We start from the raw sequence: 25297 nt of genomic DNA, 5'->3' as shown, positions 1-25297 counted from the left end.
GAATTTATCTTTATCTAGTGGAGAGTCCAGGATAAACATTGAGCCAGAGTCCAAGAGGAGCTAGGCTTCTATAAGGATCAGGTTTGTACTAGCTATAAAGAGAGGGCACCCTCGTGGGTCTAAGGTACGCTTTTTATATTCTGGCTTGTGAGTTAAGCACAATTGGTTATCTTTGAGAGATATAGATTACTGACTTGATCGTCGGAGTGCCCCCGGGTGGAAGAACCACCGCCAAAGTCTTTTCTTTCTGTGACAAGTCGTTCGGGCGCAATCTATTCGGCCGGTGTTCTCCAGCTGAGTACCTGTTTGGCAGTGTGGTCAAAAAACAGCATACACAACTTGGCACCGTTTGTGGAAAAGAAAGGAGAATAGATGGCCAATGACGGACAAAAAGAGAAGATCGGGGAGGACATCCCTACTGAAAGTGGTAAACACTTTGATCCTAACGTAGATGAGGATAATTGCAATGAAGAAACTCGGGATCAGAATCCCGGAGAGAAAGACGTCGGCAAGGAGGGCGACGTATCAAAGAAGTCAGACCGAGGCTGGTATTTTATCAAGGACGACCTCCAGGTGTGGAAAGATAGATGCTTATGAAGGGACGGCGAGATGAATGGAATGGAGAACAAATTGGCAGACTTGCAATCAGTCGTCAATTTCATAATGCAGAACAACGTCATGCAGCCACTGTTTCCTTTACAAGATACGCCGATTCCAGCGGCCAAGAACAATGCCCAAGAAGGGGGGGGGGCAGAAAACAGTCCCTACAGTCCCCTAGCTCACCAGGACCAAGGAACACTCTCACCGGTCTTCAAGGGAGGTCGGGCGAGGAGAGTCAATGAAGGGAGATTCTCGGAGGACGCATCGTACCAAAGAAGCTAACTCCAAAGAACATCGGCATGTTCAAGAGAAGGAACTTTGTTTCAATGCAACTAATGGAGAGAGGTCCAAAAAAGACTCATAACGACACTGGGAGTAGCGCACTGAGGAAGTTCGTTGATAGCTAAGCTCCTGGACGGACCAAGGAGGATCTGAGGGATTACCTCTAGAGGAAGCGACAAGATGCTGAGGTAACCTCTCCGATCACGTCGAGAACGCCGTTTTTGGTGGAGTTGGACAAATTTGAGGCCCCAAAAAGGTTCCACATGCCGAGGTTCCAGATATACGACGGTAAGTCTAACCTTAACTTTCACGTCGGCTTGTACCTGAACTCAATGGCACTGTACACCGGGAGCGAGTCGTTGCTCTGCAAAGTGTTCCCTTCATCCTTTGGGAAAATCGCATTAGACTGGTTTCACAAGTTGCCAAAAGGAACTGTGAAAAGCTAGGAAGGCCTAGCCGCGATGTTCGTGGCTAGATTTGTGACAAACAAACTACAGCCATTGAGGGTGGACTCCCTGATAGCTCTGAGAATTGGCGAGGATGAAAGCCTTAGGGCCTATGCCAAAAGGTATTATGAGGTGTTCAACAGAATACTAGGATGTAACCAAGAGGTGGCGGTCGTATCTTTTAAGAACGACCTGAAAAATGATTGTCTGCTTCGAAAATCACTGGCAAAGACACTACTAAAAAGCATGGAGGAACTTATGGCCAGGATAGAAAAGTATGCCAGGGCTGAGGAAGACACGCCCGGGACAAAGGCGTCAAAACAGGAGAAGAGAAACGGCTCACCGAAGCGAGGCCGAGGTAATGGTGGATACAATAAACAAGAGACAAGACTAAGGGCTGCACAGGCAGTTACAACCGTATTCTAAATCCCGATCTACAAAGTCTTGGAAAGAATCTGGAATCAGCCCTATTATAGAGCACCAGAGAAGCTTCCTGGTGAATTTATAGGAAGAAGTCTGGGGAAACACTGTGCCTACCACAATGAGAATGGGCATCTAACTCAAGGGTGCAGAGCCCTAAAGGCACATCTGGAAGACCTGGTAAGACAAGGTCCCACCAGCACCATAACCGCAAGCAGGCGGGCCTCGAGTAATCAATGTGATTCACTCAAAGGTCAATGAGAACGAGATACGTAGAGAAACCCAGAAGGTAAAACACTTGTAACATGTGTATCAGGTCCGACAGAAGAGACCTGGGGCAGACGAGTGCCAGGGACCAATGGTGTCCTTTATGGGAGATGACCTAGAGATGGTGCCATATCCACACAATGATGCCTTGGTAATATCCCTCCAGATTGGAGAGTGCCAAGTAAAGCGAATCTTGATCGACCAGGGCAGCTCTTGTGACATCATGTATGTCAGATGTTACAAGGAGCTTGACCTTCACCAAGATGAACTGGAACAATTCAATGGCCCAATGGCCGGGTTCAATGGAATGGCGACATGGCCCCTGGGAGTAATAAGTTTGGAGGTGCAGGCTGGCACCAAGAAGGTAAAAACTGAGTTCACAATAATTGACACTCTCTTCCCTTATAATGTTATCTTGGGAAGGCCATGGTTGCATGCAATGAAGGCTGTTCCCTCAACATTGCACCAGCTGTTGCGGTTTCCAACAAAACATGGAATTGAGGAGGTCAGAGGAGATCAGGTGTAGGCAAAGAATTACTCCATGGTAGCAAGCAAAAGCATCTGAGATTGAGGGTGAGGACATGGAGGTTCTTGAGGACATCAGCAAGGAACCAGCCGAGAAAAGTGAGGAAGCCCTGAAGAAGATCTTAGTCCAGCATGGGGATGAAGAGCGCTTCTTCTTTCTTGACTCAGGCTTGGCCGAGGAGGAGGAGAAAGAATTAGAGGCGCTCTTGAGAGCAAACCTTGAGGTGTTTTCCTGGACACCATATGAGATGCCTGCCATTGACCCCGAGGTCACTTGCCATAAACTGAATGTGGACAAGTCAGCCAAAACTGTCATCCAGCGAACAAGGAGGCCGATGTTGATGCATGTTGAGGCAGTAGAAGAGGAAGTGGATAAACTTCTAGAGGCCAGAGCAATTCGAGAGGTAAACTACCCAATATGGTTATCAAATATGGTTGTTGTGAAGAAAAAGAATAGGAAGTGGAGGGTCTGCGTGGACTTCACCAGCCTAAACAAGGCCTGTCCCAAAGACAGTTTTCTGCTACCCAAGATTGACCAATTGGTGGATGCCACTTCGGGGCATGGAAGGATAAGGTTCTTAGACGCTTACAGAGGGTATCATCAGATAGCCGTGTACCCCCTTGATGAGGAGAAGACTGCATTTATCACCCCAAAAAGGGCTGTATTGCTACAGAGTGATGCCTTTTGAGTTGAAAAATACAGGAGCAACTTACCAGAGATTGGTGACTAAGATGTTTAGGCATCTAATAGGCAAAATAGTGGAGGTATACATTGATGACATGGTCATGAAGACCAAGGAACCTGAGGATCATTTGGCCGACCTGAAGACAGTCTGTGATAGCTTGAGAACATTTTGGCTCTTACTCAATGCGTCGAAGTGTGCATTTGGAGTTGGATTAGGGAAGTTCCTAGGATACTTGGTCACCAGAAAGGGCATTGAGGCAAGCCCGGATCAAATCAAGGCCATCCTAGAGTTGAGGAGCCCAATGTCGGCAAAACAAGTGCAGATGTTGACTGGAAGGGCTGCAGCCCTAAATAGATTCAGAAGCAGAAGTTCTGACAAATGCAAACCTTTCTTCAGTTTAGTGAAGAAAGTCATAGACTTTTTATGGACAGAGGAGTGCGAAGTCACCTTGACCGACTTGAAGAAATACTTGACCACCGCTCCAGTTCTCTCAAATCTAGTACCTGGAGAGGAGATGTTTTTATACTTGGCGGTTTCAAAGCATACAGTAAGTGCAGAGGTAGTCAGAGAAGAAAAGGGAGAACAAAGGGTAGTTTACTACCTGAGTAAAACCCTAGCAGATGCAGAGACCAGATATCTACCTTTGGAAAAGCTAACACTAGCTTTGGTAATGGCCTCCAAGAAGCTGATTCATTACTTTCAAGCCCACAAGATTGTGGTGTTAATTGAGCATCCTCTGAAGTCCCTGTTGTAGCAAGGAGATTTGACAGGCAGGATAGCAAGATAGGCAGTGGTGTTAGGCCAATATGACCTGGAGTATAAGAATTAGACAAATAGAAGACTCATTCATATCCACAAAATTGTAGATTCGGGAAAACTTACCACATTAGATCATTTAGAAAATAATATACATAAAAATATCTTTACTAAGATATTACTCACAGTGATTTAGTTGTTGACATTGCTTTGTGGATCAACTTACATAACACACAAACACATACATACATTGGAATACATTGTTTAATTAGATCTTATTTTTCCTTAATCAATATCCTTACGTCGAATTCTTACTTATTAGGTCAATCATGAGGCTTAGTTCATACCTACAGATGCTCGGAAGGGAAAGAGAATGATGATATGAATACAATATGACTTTTCAAAATATGCTGAAATAGGATACTTTGCTTGAGCGTAACATTGGTCGCTCTAGCCAATCTTCAAAAGTAAACTGAGGTCACTTGACCGATCATTTGGTTGCTCGAGCCATATGCAATGTCTCTGCAAAAATGCTGGATGCATCAGATGTGTCGAACAACAACTTGTTTGCTTGAGCGGTGAGGTCAAATTCTAGGTTTTGCAGAACAAAGTTTGAGCTTCAAAACACATGTTCAAAGTGTAAAATCTTGCATGACATATTCTTAATCATAAACACACTTTCAAAAACATGGTTACAAAACCAAAATTTCAAATTCCAAGCTCAAAACTTCATTATTGAAACTCAAATCTTCATGCATGTATCTTTTAACTTTAAATTCTCTTCCAAAGCTCATAAATCATGGAATTCAACTCCAAAATCCTATGAATTATGGATGCATGTATAATTCAACCTTCAATTCAAAAATAGATGACAAACTCATGCTCAAAATGTTGAAATTATACAAAATCATGTATGCACGTATGAATTGGCCTCAATTTTAAAAATCTAAACTCAATTCTTGTGTTTAATCAATTAATCCTCTTGATTTCACATGTTTGTTGATTTAAATTCATGAATTAAGGTTCAAATTCTCACCTAAGGTCTTTAACCAAGCTTATACTAGCAAATTCTTGGTCTTCTCTCCTTAGTTCTTCAAAATCAAGCCTTTCTTTCTCTAGATTGAGCTCCCTCTCCCTCTAAATTGAACTCCCTCGCTCTCTAGAAGCTCTAGCAGATTATTTTGAGTACCAAATAAGCTTATTTCTCTTAAGGTTCATATATATACGTAGACGTCCCCAAACGTCTCGAGAGGGTCCTGTTTTGTTCATTGGGCTCACTACAGTTCAGACTCGATGTCACGTTCTGAATCTAATCTCGCAAAGTACAATGTAAGACCGATAAATCACCAAAGCATCCAAATCTGTCAAATCGTTTTGAAAAATTGATTTTTAGAAGGAAGTGCCAAACATGGACTGCTTTGCCAGATACAGAGTCGCCACCTAAATATTTTATTTTGGGGGAATTTAGGAAACCTTGACTCGTGCCTAAGGCCACGTGTCCGTCATCACCAAAGTTTTCTTAGCTCGGGAACTTGGGTACGATTGGGGAAGGTCATTTCACAAGCACTCTCGCTCGCCCGATCAAAGATTGGCCACTACTAAGCATGATATCTTGTTTTTGAAAACACATGTATTTTTATTCTGGCTATTAGCCTAGAATTACTATGTGATGCGCACAGCATACAAGTATAGATTGGGTTACCTAAGTTGAAGCAAAGCATCACATATCTGATTGTTTTGAAAATGGATTGAAGTTTGCTACTCGCAAGTAGGCTAAAACACGGGTTTCGACGAATTATTCCAACTCAAGCAACCCAACCTTCACCCACAGGCATTCAGGCAGTTATATCACATAAGCACATAGCCTCATGGTAAGCCTGCTATCATAGCAGTCACTCACACGCATGCAAGGATGCTAAAGCATAAATACTTACCGAGTACTCCAAGCCAAAGAAAGAAGCTAATTAGAAATCATGCATGAATCTTAACTATGCTGAAATGCCTAATGCAACATATGCAAAAATGCAACTAAGATAGGCTCGGCTATTCTAAAATGACATATGAAAAGCAACAACTGATACACGTATTCAACTCGGAATTGAAATACAATGGAGTTAGTATGATGCGCCGAGCCCGGTGCATGCAATACAGATGGATGATGCAAACATGCGACCATAAGTATGCTAATTGAAACATTGCCTAAACTAACCATCAAAAGCTGGTAAATAAAAGGGAGAAAGACGTGGGGTTGGAAGACATACATCACACGCACGCACACTTATTACAACATTGCCCTCCTCGGAGGGTCCGAATGAATAATACATAACGAAATGAATAACTAACTACGACTAATTATTACATAACGCTGACTAATTAACAAATTTAACTAAGCAAGCAATAAAACTATCATGCAAGCTACATGAAATGGACTGCCTCAGCTCTGCCTTGGATGGCAATGAATGCATGCATGCTTGAATCATTTTGTCGGGAAATCCATCGCGATACTCCGACTTGCCTTTGTTTGCAATTGACCTCAGAACACTGCACAAGGCTCCAGAAGGCTGAAACTCCACCCTGGGAAGCTGTGGGAGGGCTGCTGACCAGCCCTTGGCCTTGGAGACCACCTGCCGACCACCTTTTGTGATGGAGACCAAAAGAGGTGGTCGGCTTGCCAAAAAAGCTGGTCGGCCGACCAGTTTCTGCCTCATGTTCTTGGTTTTCTGTAACACAAAGCAAGAGAGAGACATAGCAAGGTATTTTTAACAAATGTGTGCACGACCACTCTCCCATCATTGCACAAGCTCAAGGGAGTGCAGTTCTCGACCCTCGGGCCACCAATCATGCATCTCGATGCATGATGGCCGAGGAGTCGAATTGCACGACTCGATGTAAAATGAATGCACATATAAACACAACAAGGCCTAAACTCCATCATGGGTAATCCGGAGTGTTGGCGACCGAGAATCGAGGCACGTTTCATCACTTGGAGTACGAAACGTCTCTCGTTTCCCGTGTTTGGACTAAACCCTACTCCAAACACAATGCAATACACATGGCATGCATGAATGCAACTCTAACATGCAACCTAAACATAATGCCACTAAATGATGCAAGCATGCAAATGATGATATGCAAACATGCTACTAGCATACACAATGCTATGAAATAATCAATGGCATACTCAATGCATATGAAAATTGTATGGCATACGCAATGCACACATGGAGACTAACAACGAAATGATCAAGGCATACACAATGCAATGGTCAATCATGCAACAACATGGACTATATGGTATACACAATGCAAGATGGACTTAAACTAAAATGAATGGGCCTCAGCCACACTCAAATCAGTGGCCAAACATGATGAAATTAGGCAACAAAAACACATGCGAATATGCACAAATGCAAGGGACCAAACCTAAGGCACCAAATGCAACTCTACCAAAGCACGACAAGGGATGAAATATGGCATACAAACACATATTTTCCAGCTCGGAAATGACATGCAAGACGGTCCCGAATCATGTAAACACCTCACACAATGCATGCAAGATGGCTTGAATACCGAAACTAGTGAAGCGCATTACACTAGAGGTACACAAAGCAATACACAAATGGAAAAACCAGACCCAAACAGACCCTAGGCAGCTCCCAGACAGTGGGAAAAGTGGACTAAAATGATGGCTCAAAAGACATGGAAATGAAGCTCATACCAAAAACAAGGCATACAAGCACGAATCTCAAACACATTTAAAGAGTGGAAAACATGGGAATATGGCATACATGTAAGCTCTGAAATATGGTGCACAATGGTCCCAAAACATGGAAACACCTCAACATAAGCATGCAATAGGCTTCAAAACTCAAAGCTAGGCAAGGGTATTGAACTACAACCATGCATATAAAGCATCATTTGACCATAAGGCATAAAAACAGAGCTAAGGCAGTCCAAAACATACACAAAATCAGTTTAAAGCAAGGCCAAAAAGTGCTAGAATCAAAGGCCAAAATAGCATGCAATGTAAGCTAGTAAAGGGGATTTGCACTACAAGTATGTGAGACAATCAAGAGGCCATCAAACCAGAAAATTTAGAGGTATGATATGCCAGATGAAGCCCAAAAACCTATTGAAACATGGTCTATGCATGCAAGAATGATAGGCTCCTTTGATAGGCTATAAAGAGGGTTGTTCTACACATGCAAGATGGACACCCAATATGACAAAAACAACTCTGGATAGAGGTTATTCAGCCCTAAAACTCACTGAAAAGGGCCTGAAATGAGGTTAGGAAGCATGTATAGGCTCCTTTGATATGCTACGACACATGCAAGAGGGACACCTAATATGGCAAAAAAAGCTCTGGAAAGAGCTCATGCAGGTCCTAAAACTCACAAAAAATGGCCTGAAACATGGCTTGGAAGTATGCACACATGGGTTCCCTTGTTAGGCCAAATATGCTAGAAAACAAAACAAGGGGTGAGAGGGTCACCCCTCTCTGACTTTGGTTCTCAAAATAGTATGCTAGCCACTGAAAGTCCACTGGATTTCAGTGGCTAGAAGGCCAAACAAAGCTCAATGCAAAGGTCTAAGTGCACGGCTCAAAACAAGGTGAAAACAAGCATGCAAGGGGGTAGATGACCCCCAACAGAAAAATGACCTTAAACAAACATGTAAAGGACCTCAAAATAAGACTTTTTTCAATTTATGACAAAGCCTAAATGTGCTTGAAAGTATAGCCAAAAGATGAAGCAAAATAAAGGCCAAAAGAGGGAAAGAAGTATTACCCTTGAAGCTCAGCAAATCCAGCAGCTTTGAGGCCAAAAAGTTAGACCTTAGGACCTCTCAAGAGCTTCCAAGAAGCTTAGGTTGGTGTTGGAGGTGTTAGGCTAAGAGGTGTAGTGTAAAGGTGCAAGAACAAGGGACTTTGGAGCTTGAAATAGAGAGATAGAGAGGGATATGCCTTAACCAAATTTTCTGAACCTTTGCAAATGAGGGAGAGGGTCTATTTTATAGAGGAACAAAGGTTCAATCTTCTTCAAGAAGCTTGTGCAAAGGTCCAAGCTTCGAGGAAGCTAGAGCCAAGGGGTCAAGCTTCTTCAAGAAGCTAAAAAGGGTTCAAGCTTCTCTTAGAAGCTTAGAGCAAAGGGCCAAGCTTCTTTAAGAAGCCAAAACAAGGTTGCCAATCCTCCATATATGGAGGATGCAGTTTGTGCTCTCCAGCTGGCACAGCTGGCACACACTCACAGAGACAGAAAAGGGGGAAGTAGGTCGACCAGTTCAAGTGGTCGGCCGACCACTTGACCTGGTCGGCCGACCAGGGTCAAAAGGGTCAGGTGGTCGGCTACCTCCCAGGGTGGTCTCCACACTGAATGCAAGCTAGTGGTGTGGTGGGAGACCAACAATTGTGGCCCAAAAGTGAGGGAGACCAGCTACCTGATAAGAAAATCAGTCGGCGGGAGAAAAGTGGTCTCCAAGTAGAAAAGGTGGTCTCCCACCCTTGTACCACCTTCCAAACAATGAAAACAAGGTCCATGCCAAAAATGAATCAAGACTGATGCAAAACGGGGGTTCGGGGGCCAAAACGCACAGCCGGGTGCCCCGAAAACTGACTGTTAAGCATCGAAAGTGGCGTGCGACCATGAAGGTGGTCTCCCAGGCAACAGTGTTCCTCTAGAGAGAGGAAACAAGGTGTGTACCAAAATTCGGAGCAAACGGAGAAAGTTAAGCGGTCCCGAACTGAGGCGCACGACCGACGGCTCTAAAAATCAAAAACTGGTCTCCAAACGGGAACAGTGGTCTACGACCAGGAAAAGTAGCCCACGGCCGCTGAGAGATGATCTACGAGACCTCTCCCTCCCTTCTGGATGAGAAAACAAGACCTGGTTTGCAAACCGAGGCAAAGCACAAAAGAACCCCGAGGTCCGGAGGTAAGGCTCTCAGCCGAGACTCCGTGACCTCAAAACGAGCACAACATGTGCAATCACCGAGCGCTCAAACGATGACGTCTGAGTCTTAAGGTCGGTCAAAAATGGGGTGTCTACAATATACAAGTTGAATAGCTTAGGATGCTAATTAAGGATTAAGCTAATTAATTAAGTCTTAAGCTAATTGATCAACACTTAATTTACTAAACTAAATCAAATTTTAATCAAACTTCTGATTAAGTTCTAAAAATTATGCTATCCTAATTAAACTTCTCAATTTTGGTTTTTGAAGTCATTAAGATCTTCAATTTCAAATTTAAGGCAGAAATTACTACAGATAATCCAACAATGAACATATATGCATACAAATACACATCAAACACATGATTAACACTCAAAATTAAACAGATATAAGTATAATCCATGATGGGGTTGTCACAGTCTTTCCCCCTTTAAGAATTTTGGTTCTCTAAACTTGCGCTACCTTGTGTCAGAAACAATTCGGGGTACCTTTGCCTTATTTTGTCTTCTTTCTCCCAAGTTGCTTCTGTGCCATAGTGCTCATTCCATTCTACCTTAACCACAGGGATTACTCTATTCCTTAACTGTTTGACTTGTCGGTCTATTATCTGGATCAGTTTCTCTTCATACTCTTGTAGACACCCCATTTTGATAGGCCCTAAGACTTGGCCGCTTTCTATTGATTATCTGATGATGATAACCATAATATACTTCTTAAAAAATCCTCAGTAAAAAAGATGGAATTTAAGCTTTACTTCTTAACCCTAAGCCAATTTTAGACAAGTGTTTAGGTGTTGTTGGACACCTGGAGTGAACTTGGGCCGAACCAGAGTGAAACTAGGTTGGGCAGTAAAAAACTTCCCTTGGCCAGTCGACCACCTGGACGTTTGACCGGTCGACCACCTCAACCTAGTCAGCTCTAGTGTTGTTGATTCGGTTCGTGTAGGCCTTCCATTATCCCATTTTCTGATATATTCGGGCCTTATGCATACACACTCAGCCTCCATTGTCAAAAGAACTTGACCCTTCAAAAAGAGAGAGCTAAAGCAAATGGAGTGCTTGTTCAATTAACATAGTAATGCTTCACTATCTTTTCCAGCTCTAGTTGCCTTCACTGATATGCTCCACCTTCACTGATATATTCCACCTACGTTGCCTATATATAGAGAGGTCCAAGAAAAAGAGGCGAGAGGTTTGATGAAGAACGAGTAGAATTGTAAAGGAGAGAGTCTAAGCCTTGAGAAGTCTAAGCAAGAATTTCCATTACATTATTATTGTGAGAACCCGAATATACAAATCAAATAAATAATTAAATAATAATAATATTACAATGTCAAAATATTTTGGTGGCGAATCCTAAGTGCAAATTAAATATTTGGAGGGTCTTTTAATTAATTTTAAATCTAAGATAAATTTATGGTGAAAGTCTTTAATTTAGAGGCAAGATTTATTATAAAAATATATACATATATAGAGAGAGAGAAGGGCGTGACTTGAACTCTAGACCACTTGGTTAATATATAAGGCTCTTACCATTTGAGTTGCATATAACTTATACAAATATTTTGTATGTTTATCTATTTATTTGACCTACACATGCTTTAGGTGTACCCAACCACTAGTATAAATAAAAACAAAACAAAACCCTAGCTGTCTTATTTGTTCACAACACTAGCAGCCCTAGCAGCCAGCCGTGAGTTTATGAAGGAAGGTGAGGGATGATTCAATCATCAAGATTATTGTTGTAGCCAAGAAGGAGAGCTTTGTGTGTGTTGTGCCGTGTGGCCTCTTAGGTTTTCTTCTCTTTTTTCTTTGTTCTTTATCCTTATTCTATTGTTATATAATTAATTGATGCAGAGGTTGTAGGTGCATGTATTTTGTGTCTATATATATATATACTGTTAAGAAATTTGAAGAGTTAAATTCATGTATAAGGAATGAGTATTATTTTTAGTTCAAAAATTCTGCGCATAATCACACACTTTAAAAATCAAGAAACCATATCAAACGAATGAATTTTGAATTGAAATTTTAAAGTAGATTAATTACATATTGAATTGCATATCTGAATTTTCTCATAATTTTTGGGAGTCAAAATCCATATAAACTGATGCGTTCCAATTTGTCCAGAAAACTGGTTGTGAACAGTAAGTTCGGGAGTGTTGTTCTCTTTGGGTATAGATCCGAAAATTATCAAATTAGTGTTATTAGAACCGGTTACGAGTCTAGTTTCGTACGTTTTTAGCCTTGCATTGATTGCACATGTATACTAAGAGAACCATTAATTTCTTTAAAGTGCTGCAGAAAACAACCTATTTGGATATAATAAATTGTAGATAATTATTTTGACAAGTAAATCAAGTAAAACCAATTGGGTTTGAAAATTAGGATATATTAGTTGATATCTGGAGGGTTTATAATTTTTCAAACAATGTGGAGTGGGTTTTTAATTTTCAAAGTTAGCGAATAAATTGGGAAAAGTAGTTTAAAATTTTGTTGTCTTAAAATTACTTTTAATTAAGTTTCGACCGGAACCCATGTCGTGGGTGATTTTAGACCATGAAGAACATGAACTTAGGTAATATTTAAGAGTAACGGTGAGTTGGGTTGAGCCGTGTTAGTGCGCTTTAAGTTTGGGGTTACTTAGTTTTTATTCTTTAGTATTTTTAAATTAGTAGTGGCGTGTAGTTTTCATATTGGTTCAGGGCACTAGTTGGACTTTCATACTCTATATGAGGATTATATTATTTCGTTTTCAGGTGAGTATTTTCATGCTACATATTTTTATAAATGTTCCCCTACCCTGAACTGTTGGAAAATTAAATTGTTATTTCATGACTAAACTGTTTTGATAAATTATTATATTATCAATGGAATCAAATTCTTTCTGAAACATGTGTGAACTTGTCATACTGTAAACTATTTGTTTTGGTCTCATGTTTATAATGATGGACTACCATGTTTTGTGAAACTGATGTGTATTGAATATTGGGACCATATGTGTATTCAGTCCAGGGAAATTATTCCACTGTGTGTGGTGACTCTGGCCACTAGGGAACATATCCGAGTTAGGCCGTGATGACTCTAGTGCTGAACGATTGTAAGGAAAAGACTTAAAAAAAAAGCTAGGTGACCTTCAATCGGATCGTCTTAGAGAAACGGCCCAGGTTGCCACCCTCAGGATGACTCTTAGTTCGGCATTGGATCCAACGGGGCTTATAGCCTAGAGAACTGTGTGGCATATTACTTGTTATTTTCTTGGTACCCAGAAAATTATTGGTGTTCATGTTGTAATTTACTTTAAGTGAAAAATGTCATTTATCATGTTCTTGAGAGACATGAGTATTTTAACTGTTGAACTGTGGAACCTTCTTTTCGAAACAGATTGTCTTTACCAAACTGTATACCGATCTACTTTATGTGATATATATCTTATTTTGGAATTGATCCCTGTTTTCAAAACTGTATATACTATCCATGTTGCTACTCATTGAGCTATCAGCTGACTTGGTTGTTTATCATTTTCAGGTGTTAGAAGGACTTAGAATGGTGTCATGGCATAGCAGAGACCTAATTGCATAGACCTCTAGGACATTCATTTATTTTGTTTTAGATTGTTATGTCAAGGTTGTGCATATTTATTTTTATTTTTATTGAGGTTCATTTAGGATTATTTTGATATGTGGGCTGTTTATATCCCATATGTTTGGCTGGTATTGATTACGGTTGGTTATGCCATTTATACTTGTGGTATGTCCCTGGATTGAGTTTGGTTATTTATTATTGGGCTATTGTATAGTTATTCAATGTGTTTATGGATTTGTGTTTAGGCTTACGTGTGCCTTGGGCTGAGTCCCTGTGGGCCACGGTTGGTCATGGCCGGATTTGGGGTGTCGCAATTGTGGTATCAGTGCTGTAGGTTTATCGAGTTACATGTCTTGCATTTCATCATTTGGACAAGGTCCGAGTCCCTATAGTCCTTAGTAGTGTGTGGTTGAGTTAGTTTTGTTTAAACTAGTGTTGAATCTTTCTTGATTTCATTTTGAAGGTTAAGAGTTGGCACCTTGATATCTACATGGATTGTCTATTCCTTGTGAGCCTTTGATGTTTGTATTACCGTGTCTACTCCATTAGGGGTAACAATGGTGTTAGGGGATGTTTGTAGATCTTCTAAGATAGAGTTAGATGGTAGAATTTTTCCAATGGATTTGATTTCTTTAGAGATGAAGGATTTTGATGTGATTTTGGGGATGGATTGGTTAACAAAGCATCATGCCTCTATTGATTGTTTTAGAAAGAGGGTATTTTTTGCTATGCCAGGGCAACATGAGTTTTTGTTTCAAGAAGATAGAAAAGGGTCTTCTATCTGTTTTACTTCTGCCCATCAGGCTAACCAAATATTGAGAAAAGGGTGTCATGGTTATTTAGCTTGTGTGGTGAGTACCAAACAACCAGAGCAGAGGTTAGAGGAGTTGCATGTAGTGAGGGAATTTGTTGATGTTTTTGTAGAGGATCTACTTTGTCTTCCTCTAGATCGTGAGGTAGAATTTTCCATTATCTTAGACCCTAACAAAACACTTATGTCTAAGAGACCTATAGAATGGCACCATTGGAGTTGAGGAAGTTACAAAGTTAGTTACAGAAGTTGTTAGACAAAGGTTTTATTAGGCTTATCATCTCACCTTAGGGAGCACCTGTGTTGTTTGTGAAGGAGAATGATGGGTCTATGAGGTTGTGTATTGACTATAGGGAACTGAACAAAGTCACAATGAAGAATATGTACCCTTTGCCATGTATTAATGACCTATTTGACCGATTTCAGGGAGCTTAGGTATTCTCTAAGATTGGCTTGAGGTTAGGCTATCACTAGTTGAAGGTAAGGAATAAGGATGTTCCTAAGACAGCTTTTAGAACTTTTTATTGGCATTATGAGTTCTTGGTGATGCTTTTTGGTCTCACAAATGCACTCGCCGCATTCATGGATTTGATGTATAGAGTATTTAAACCCCAGTTGGATAAATTTGTGGTAGTGTTTATTTATGACATCCTAATTTATTTGAGGGGTAAGTAGGAGCATGAGCAGCATTTGAGGGTAGTACTGCAAATCCTTACGGAGAAGAGACTATATGCAAATTTAGGAAGTGTGAATTCTGGTTGAGCAGTGTATCCTTTTTAGGTCATATAGTGAGTAAAGATGGGGTATCTGTGGATAGCACGAAGGTGGCAACAATTGTTGATTGGCTACAACCTACTTCGGTGATAGAGGTACGCAGCTTTCTAGGGCTTGCTGGTTATTATAGACAGTTTGTGGAAGGATTCTTCCGTGTTGCTTTGCCACTTACCAATCTCACCAGGAAAGGGGTAAAGTTTGAGTGGAATGATGATTGTGAGCGTAGTTTTCAAGAGTTTAAACAGAGATTGACATCAGCTCCAATCCTTGCCTTACCTACCGTTGGAGGTGGTTTTGTGATTTATAATGATGCTTCACGACAGGGTTTAGGATGTGTGCTCATGCAGCATGGGAAGGTAATTGCTGATGCGTCACGACAGTTGAAAGTACATGAGAGAAATTATCCTATGCACGACTTGGAGTTAGCAATAACGATTTTCGCTCTTAAGATCTAGCGACATTATTTGTATGGAGAGTCATGTGAGATTTACATTGATCATAAGAATTTGATGTATATTTTCACACAAAAGGAACTAAATTTGAGGCAAGGAAGATGGCTTGAGTTGTTAAAAGATTTTGATGTGAATATTTTGTATCATCCAGGGAAGGAAATGTGGTGGCATATACATTGAGTGGGAAGGTCGCAATTGGAGATATAGCTGCTTTGTGTATTAAGAGTTGTTTTGTAGAAGACATGAGACGTTTGAGGCTTGAGGTTGTTATACCTGATGATAGGGCTTATTGTGGTCAATTGGCAGTTTAGCCGACCTTGAGAGAATGGATTCGTTTAGCTCAGGAGATTGACCCCCAATGTAAGCGTATTAAAGGAGAGATGACACAGGGTAAGAATGTAGACTTTGTGGTTAGTGATGACGGGTTGCTTAGATTCTGTAGCCGAATTTGTGCTTCTGTTGGTGGTGATTTGAGGAAGGAGATTATGGCAGAGGCACATAGTTCTAGTTATAGTTATAGAATTCATCTTGGAAGTACTAAGATGTATCGGGATCTTTACGAACATTTTTGGTGGAATGGTATAAAGGGAGATATTGCAGAATTTGTGGCTTAGTGTTTGGTGTGTCAACAAGTTAAAGTAGAATATTAGAAACCTACGGGGAAACTACAACCCTTACCTATACCAGAGTGGAAGTGGGATCATATTACCATGGACTTTGTGTGTGGTTTACCTCATACTAGTAGTAATCACGATGCAGTTTAGATAGTTGTTGATAGATTAACCAAGTCAGCACATTTTATTGCAGTTCAGATGAACTATTCTCTAGCTCGATTTGCACAATTGTATGTGAAGGAGATTGTTAGATTGCATGGTGCACCTGTGTCAATAGTGTCAGATCGGGACCCTCGCTTTGTGTCTAAGTTTTGGGGTGCATTACAGTCAGCTATGGGTACTCAGCTAAATTTTAGTTCAGCTTATCACCTTCAAACAGATGGGCAATTAGAGAGGACTATTCAAACCCTTGAGAATATGTTGAGGGCTTGTGTTTTGGAATGGAGAGGTAAATGGGATGATTATTTGCCACTTATGGAGTTTGCATACAATAATAGTTATCATTCTAGTTTGTGAGTAGCTCCTTATAAGGCTTTGTATGGGAGGAAGTGTAGGTCTCTTTTGTGTTGGTATGAGGTTCGTGAGAGGCAAATGTTGGGACCTGATTTGGTGGAGGATGCTACACGGAAAATTATCACCATCAGAGAGAGATTATTGACTACTCAGAGTAGACAAAAAAGTTATGCTGATTATCGTAAGAGAGATTTAGAGTTTCATGTGGGGGATATGGTATTCTTGAAAGTATCACCATGGAAAGAAGTCATCAGGTTTGGAAAGAAAGGAAAGTTGAGTCCTAGATACATTGGTCCATTTGAGGTATTGGAGAAGATTGGTGAGGTTGCGTACTGTGTTGCTTTACTCCCTAGGTTGGCAGGAGTGCATAATGTGTTTTACGTGTCTATATTGAGGAAATATGTGCACAGTCCGTTGCATGTGATAGATTATGAGCCGCTTCAGATTAGAGAGGATTTTTCGTATGAGGAGATCCCTGTTCAGATTTTCGATTTGAAAGAGAAAATGTTGCATACAAAGGTCATTAAATTGGTTAAGGTATTGTGGCGTAATCATCTAGTTGAAGAGGCGACTTGGGAATGCGAGGACGAGATGCGCGAGAAGTATCCACATCTATTCTCATGATTTACTCAGGTTCGTTTCGAGGACGAAACTTTTCTTTTAGGAGGGGAGAATGTGAGAACCCGAATATACAAATCAAATAAATAATTAATAATAATAATATTACAATCTTAAAATATTTAGGTGGTGACTTGAACTCTAGACCACAAGGTTAATATATAAGGCTCTTACCATTTGAGTTGCATATAACTTATACATATATTTTGTATATTTATCTATTTATTTGACCTACACATGCTTTAGGTGTACCCAACCACTAGTATATATAAAAACAAAACAAAACCCTAGCTGTCTTATTTGTTCACAACACTAGCAGCCCTAGCAGCCAGCCGTGAGTTTATGAAGGAAGGTGAGGGATGATTCAATAATCAGGATTATTGCTGTAGCCAAGAAGGAGAGCTTTGTGTGTGTTGTGCCCTGTGGCCTCTTAGGTTTTCTTATCTTCTTTCTTGGTTCTTTATCCTTATTCTATTGTTATATAATTCATTGATGGAAAGGTTGTAGGTGTATGTATTTTGTGCCTATATATATATACTGTTAAGAAATCTGAAGAGTTAAATTCATGTATAAGGAATAGGTATTATTTTTAGTTCAAAAATTCTGCGCATAATCACAAACTTTAAAAATCAAGAAACCATATCAAACGAATGAATTTTGAATTGTAAATTTTAAAGTAGATTAATTACATATTGAATTGCATATCTGAATTTTCTCATAATTTTTGGGAGTCAAAATCTATATAAACTAATGCGCTCAAATCTGTCCAGAAAACTGATTGTGAACAGTAAGTTCGGGAGTGTTGTTCTCTTTGGGTATAGATCTGAAAATTATCAAATTAGTGTCATTAGAACCGGCTACGAGTCTAGTTTCATACGTTTTTGGCCTTGAGTTGATTGCTCATGTATACTAAGAGAACCATTAATTTCTTTAAAGTACTGCAGAAAACAACCTGTTTGGATATAATAAATTGTAGATAATTATTTTGATAAGCAAATCAAGTAAAACCAATTGGGTTTGAAACTTAGGATATATTAGTTGATATCTGGAGGGTTTTAGAATTTTTCGAACAACGTGGAGTGGGTTTTTTATTTTCAAAGTTAGTGAATAAATTGGGAAAAGTAGTTTAAAATTTTGTTTTGTCTTAAAATTACTTTTAATTAAGTTTCGACCAAAACCCATGTCTTGGGTGATTTTAGACCTTGAAGAACATGAACTTAGGTAATATTTAAGAGTAACGGTGAGTTGGGTTGAGCCGTGTTAGTGCGCTTTAAGTTTGGGGTTACTTAGTTCTTATTCTTTAGTATTTTTAAATTAGTAGTGACGTGTAGTTTTCATATTGGTTCAGGGCACTAGTTGGACTTTCATTCTCTATACGAGGATTATATTATTTCGTTTCCAGGTGAGTACTTTCATGCTACATAGTTTTATAAATGTTCTCCTACCCTGAACTATTGGAAAATTAAATTGTTGTTTCATGACTAAACTGTTTTGATAAATTATTATATTATCAAAGGAATCAAATTATTTCTAAAACATGTGTGAACTTGGCATACTGTAAACTATTTGTCTTGGTCTCATGTTTATAATGATGGACTACCATGTTTTGCAAAACTGATGTGTATTGAATATTAGGACCATATGTGTATTTAGTCCAGGGAAATTATTCCACTGTGTGTGGTGACTCTGGCCACTAGGGATAATATCCAGGTTGGGCCGTGATGACTCTAGTGCTCAACGATTGTAAGGAAAGCTAGGTGACCTTCAATCGGATCGTCTTAGAGAAAAGGCCCAGGTTGCCACCCTCAGGATGACTCTTAGTTCGGTATTGGATCCAACGGGCTTATAGCCTAGAGAACTGTGTGACATATTACTTGTTATTTTCTTGGTACCTAGAAAATTATTGGTGTTCATGTTGTAATTTGCTTTAAGTGAAAAATGTCATTTATCATGTTCTTGAGAGACATGCGTATTTTAACTGTTGAACCATGGAACCTTCTTTTTGAAACAGATTGTCTTTACCAAATTGTATGCCGATCTAGTTTCTGTGATATATATCTTATTTTGGAATTGATCCCTGTTTTCAAAACTGTATATACTATCCATGTTGCTACTCACTGAGCTATCAGCTGACTTGGTTGTTTATCATTTCCAGGTGTTAGAAGGACTTAGAATGGACTCATGGCATAGCGGGGACTTGATTGCATGGACCTCTAAGACATTCGTTTATTTTGTTTTAGATTGTTATGTCAAGGTTGTGCATATTTATTTTTATTTTTATTGAGGTTCATTTAGGATTATTTTGATATGTGGGCTGTTTATATCCCATATGTTTGGATGGTATTGATTACGGTTGGTTTTGCCATTTATACTTGTGGTATGTCCCTGGATTGAGTTTGGTTATTTATTATTGGATTATTGTATAGTTATTCAATGTGTTTATGGATTTTTGTTTAGGCTTATGTGTGCCTTGGGTTGAGTCCCTGTGGGCCACGGCCGGTCATGCCAGGATTTGGGGTGTGACAATTATACTCCTTATACACTATTATTGCTCCCAAGAGCTCCAATACACTGATATTTCATCCTTATACACTATTGTTGGTTCCAAAAATTCTTTCATAGTCAACTTGTGTAGCTTTGATCATGGAGTGTTCAGTTTGTGTCAAAAGTGAGAAAACTAGATTGAATTGTAAAATTTGGGTTTTCACCATCTTCCCTAAACACACTGATAAACATCTCAAAATTGTTATTCTAGCTAAAACTCTAAATTTTCAAGTTGAGGATTGAGAACACAATTCATAACCTTGAGGGTGATTAAAAAGAAGTATGAAAATCAAGTTCATTCTTTCTTTCGAAGGTGCATTTTCAATTTCTTTCATTTTCTATCTTGTATTTGTTTTCTTGTTTTAATTCCTATATTAGTTTTGTTGTAAGCTAACCGGTAGTGGTTAGTTAAGCCACTTACATATTTCTTGTTTGTTCATTTTCTTCGTTTTACAACAAGACAAGTTTTGCTAGGCCTAGTTGGTAGGCTAGTTAGCTTTTTTTGGACAAGATGGTTTAGTCTTTTGGTGTTGAGCATACCAATTCCCGGTGGTCTGCAAGGTGCATGAAGCTTTTATTTTCTTTTCATTTGAGTGTTTTGTGAGGTTTTGTTTTTATTTTGTTGTAATATTCTCTCTCTCTCTCTCTCTCTCTCACGTTTGGTTTGTAATTATTTATTCAAAGTGCTGTAATAATTCCCCACCCCACTTCTTTCTATCCCATTATTTTATTTGCTTTTCTTATTTGTGAATATGCACCATATTTTGTTTCATAATCGTATCCATGTTTCATGTATCTTGATTCTACTAAATTTGTATTTGTGGATTTAATTAATTCCTATATGATTATGTGCACTATGTTCTTGAGATGATTTACATGTCCTATAGTAGAAGCCGAATCTTTAGTTGCATTTCATGTGTGAATTGCATTAGGATTTTGTATATAAGATCTTGCATATTTTTCTAACTTTGTTTTGTAGCTGTTTGCAGGACATCGGTAAACATGTAAGTTTTTATGCTTTAACATCCCACTTGTGTGTGTTTTTCTTGCTGTGTTTAGTATTCTACCATGAGGCTATGTGTTTACTTGATATAATTGTATGAATGCCAGTGGATCAAGGATGTGTCGCTTAATTTGGAATGATGTTGATTTTTCATATTTGTAAACTCAATTTCTTTGGATTGTACATATTCAAAACACATGAAATCAAATTATTTCAAAATGAATGACATAGTCTATACATGTTTGCTTCACATAGTAATATTTAGGATTTATTAACTAATTACAACATGAACATATAAAGTTAATAAAACTCATATCATGGTTTAGTAAAGGCCGATTTTTGATCGGATGAACATGGGTGCTCAATTAATGACCTTCCCTCTCATACCTAAGGTTCCGAGCCAAACATTTTTGGTTACGACGAACAGTGGCCTTGGCACGAGTCACAAGTTATCTAATTTTTTCAAAAATATTAAGTGGTGATTCTAAGATAAGATGATTTTGTCCATTTTTGGTAATGGTTTTCCAACAAAATGGATTTTCTATAAAAGTTTCCAAATCTGGACTCTCATCTATGTTTCACATTGCACTCGTGAGACTAGAGTGAAGAGATCGAGAATTTAAGTTGTTTAATGCGCACGGGTACCCCTTGGGCGTGTTATAGTTTTTGGCAACTCTGATGGGGATTTTATGAAACCTTGACTCGAGCTCCGTGATATGAATTTTATTTTCAATTATATGTTCATTGCATTACATGTATTGGTGCACTTAACGTCCTTGTGTTGCCCAGATACTAGTGGGAGCACAGGTAAGCTTTTTGTGACACTATACCTATCTTTGCGTTACGTTTGAGGCCTTATGTTATAGGCTTTTGAGATTTGTCAAAAAGGTAGCTCTACTATCTAAGGTTCTCAGACTTTGAATAGTGGTTATATTGACTCTTCTGATTTCCTGGGATCTTCATTGGCTATGACCCAAAGGACTCATTAGTAACATCACCTTGACTTCAACCCTTAGAGTAGAGACAACCTTGTACATATAGTGAGCAATAGTACCTTCCAAAAGTAGGATAGGATGATCTCCCATTTCTAGGATGTATAATACCACTTGTTTGAATAGTGAAGCTCCATATCATTTCAAAGCTTTTACAGAATAACCCTACCCCCCACAGGGGTGTTTGTTCTCTTTCCTACTATGTGCTATGAATGGAAATCTGTATAGAGGTTCTCAAATTCAGATGAGTGGTTTAGGCATTTTAGTTTGTGGGGTTGAGTTCAGTTTTTTGGTGGGGGTATACAGTGATCAGTTGTACGAATTGAGCTGAAGTGTTGCCGAAATTCTAATTAGGGGTTTTATTTTCGATTTTCTTTTTGCTAGGTCGTTGTAGCACCATAGCTTCAGAAAAGTCTGATTGTGATAACCCAACCCATAATATACTTAAGTATGCATATGGTTATGTGTTTGATATGAATTATGTGATTTATGTGATTATGAATTTATATCTGTTGAGGGTAGAAAAAAAAAATCCATTGCAATTGGGGCTTTGAACTGAGAATTTCTAGACTTAGAGGCGCCAGAAACTAAAACCGACTTTACATCTGTATATAGCATGATTTTTAGAGCTCGAGGTGAAATTTGGTAAAATTTTGATTCGTAATGAATTAATCAAGTTTAATTAGCATAAGCCATAGATTAAGCCAACCACGTCATGTATAAGATTTTATGTTTAATTGATTAAGGAGATTTGGATTCTAATTGGTTGTTACTCTAAGATAATTTGGGATTTATGAGAATTTTGGAGTCCGATTCGTATATGATTCTATTGAGGATTCATTTTGGAATTAGAAATTCAAAGCCTAAATGGCTCAAGATAGTATGAACGGTGAATTGAACTAATTTAATTTCAAGTATTGGACCATATAGAAGTTTAATTAAATATTCAATTTAGACTTATAAAATTGAGATTTGATTAATTGGGTCAGAATTAGAGTTAATTAAATTATACGAATTAGGAATTAAGATTATTATGAATTAAATTTATTTATGAGATGTTCAATTGGATATATATTTAATTTTTTAAAGAAGATTTTGAAGTTTAATCTGAAATTGAAGGCCTTAATGTTGTGAGAAACCAAAATTGAGGATCGAAATAAATTTAATTCAATATTTGGAGCCTTTTGGGAGTTTGATTAAAAATCTGATTCAGATTGATAAATTTAAATATCATTAATTAGGCTCTAATGGAAGTCAATTAGACTAATTACATTATGTGGGATTGGTGATTAGTTATGATTAATTTAATTATGTGTTAGTCAATATTTATTTAGATTAAGTGTTGCCAAATTAAATCAATCCTAATCATAAATTGAATTATGGAGTGGTCTAGAAATGAGGGTGTATTTGGAGGTGGGTGTGCAGAGAAATCTGTGTGTGTATGTGTATAAGTGTGAACATAAGGAGAGAGGGTAGGCAACTTCATTTCCTTTCTTTGTGCTTGAGAGTGAAATTGCTTTAGAGAGAGAGAGAATGGGTGTGTATTGTTTGTACTAGAGCTTGGGCATAACTTTCTGCTGAGAGCATTTTTAGAAGAAAGAGTGAATTCAAGGGTTGAGTCATCGTAGAGAGAGAAAGCTCAATACCTGTGGAATTGAGGAAGTCAAGAGGGAAATTATCTTCATACCTTTCAAAATTGAAACCTTAGGTAAGGAATTTATGCTCTTATTTGTAGAAAATCCCCCATACTTCATGAATTTAGGAAATATTGAGCTAATTCCATGGAATTTGGGAAGAAATAGGTTATGAACAAGGAAGTGGGTTGCATGTATGATCATAGAAGATTTCATCTTTTGGATTGAATATTTGAAATCCTTGCATATATGAAATCTTTTAAATTGAGAATTTAAATCTTGCATAATTTCAGAAATTTCATGGATCATGTCTATAGTACCATGTTTTGTTCATCGAAGAAAATGAATTAAATCTAACTTTGGACAAATTTCGAAATGAATTATAATTTATATTTGAGAATAAAAAATTCGTTTGATTGTGATTTAAATTTTATACGTGCAAATATTTTTGGAAGGGCTTTATAGCTTCAATTTATGTTTCATAAAATAAAGAAAGATGATTTTTGAAACATGGAGAATTTGGCACCAAATCGCACATCCATACATAATTTTGTTGAATCTCATGAATTTGAGTGTCATTTCTACCATTTGAGATGAAATTAAAGTCTACATTTCTCATGCATACACAATCCATGAAAATATAGAATTTATGTGCATGAGTTATGAAGTTATGGAAATGAATTTGAAATAATTTGGGCTTGTATGATGAATCCTTGGAGATTTGAGCTTGAAATCTTGTAGAATTGGCATTATGTCATGTTAGAAGTGGTATGGTTGATATATAGGACAAAACATATAAGTTGTATCATTTAAAGTTATGTTTTGAAGCATAAACAACATTCTAGAAAACCCATAAATCGACTTCATCGCTCGAGCAAAAAAGTTGCTGCTTGAGCGTAGAATGCAAGTAACCTGTATTTTTTCAAACCAAGGGGTTCGTTCGAGCAGCTAATGTTGCGCTCAAGGGTAGAGCCCTATTTCAGAAAATTTTGAAAAGCTGTTTCATGTTTCGATTTTTGTTCTCTTTTATTTCTAAGCACTCAAGAGAATTAAACAAGCTAAGAACGGAATAAATTGTATTGTGACCCGATCTCTATGTGTATTATGAATTGTGTAGGGTCAACTACAAAGGAGAACCAGGCATCTGAACACTGTGAGTAATACTTTAGTAAATGTATGTTCATATATGTTATTTTTAAATACTACTCATGTGTAAGTTTTCTGGATTTGTGAATTCAAATTATGAATGAGCATTCTATTCGTTTGATTGTGCAAGACTTTGTAATGAAATTGAGTAGTACGAAATCATTTGATTACATGGACCAAAGGTCATTATGAATGAATATGAAATGGGTCTAAAGGTCATTATGTATATTTGATTACATGGACCAAAGGTCATTCTGAATGAATACGAAATGGGCCTAAAGGTTGTTCTGTATATTTGACAAAGGATATGTTTGATAAGAAATGGACCCAAGGTTGTCTAATATGTGTGTCAAGGACACGAAATGGGCCTAAGGCCGTCTGAATATGAGTGCGATCATGATCATGAATATGAATATGCACATAGATACGAATATGGAAATGATGGACCTGAGGTCGTTCTGTGTTATGATTAGGCTCATGGCCGTTCTGTAATATCACTGGACAAGTATTTTGGACCCGAGGTCATATGTATAAATGAGTACTTTGGACCCGAGGTCGTTTTGCCCCTCTGATATGCCTTCAGTATGATGGATTGGACCTGAGGTCGTTCTAATTTTGATTTATGTGTAATATGTATTCATGTGATTTAGTTAATTAAGAATTTTATTCATATAACCT

This window comes from Camellia sinensis, chromosome 1, assembly GCF_055761805.1.
Source record: "Camellia sinensis isolate YWXY chromosome 1, ASM5576180v1, whole genome shotgun sequence".
Lineage (NCBI taxonomy): Eukaryota > Viridiplantae > Streptophyta > Magnoliopsida > Ericales > Theaceae > Camellia > Camellia sinensis.
Note: the sequence above shows the minus strand (reverse complement) of the source record.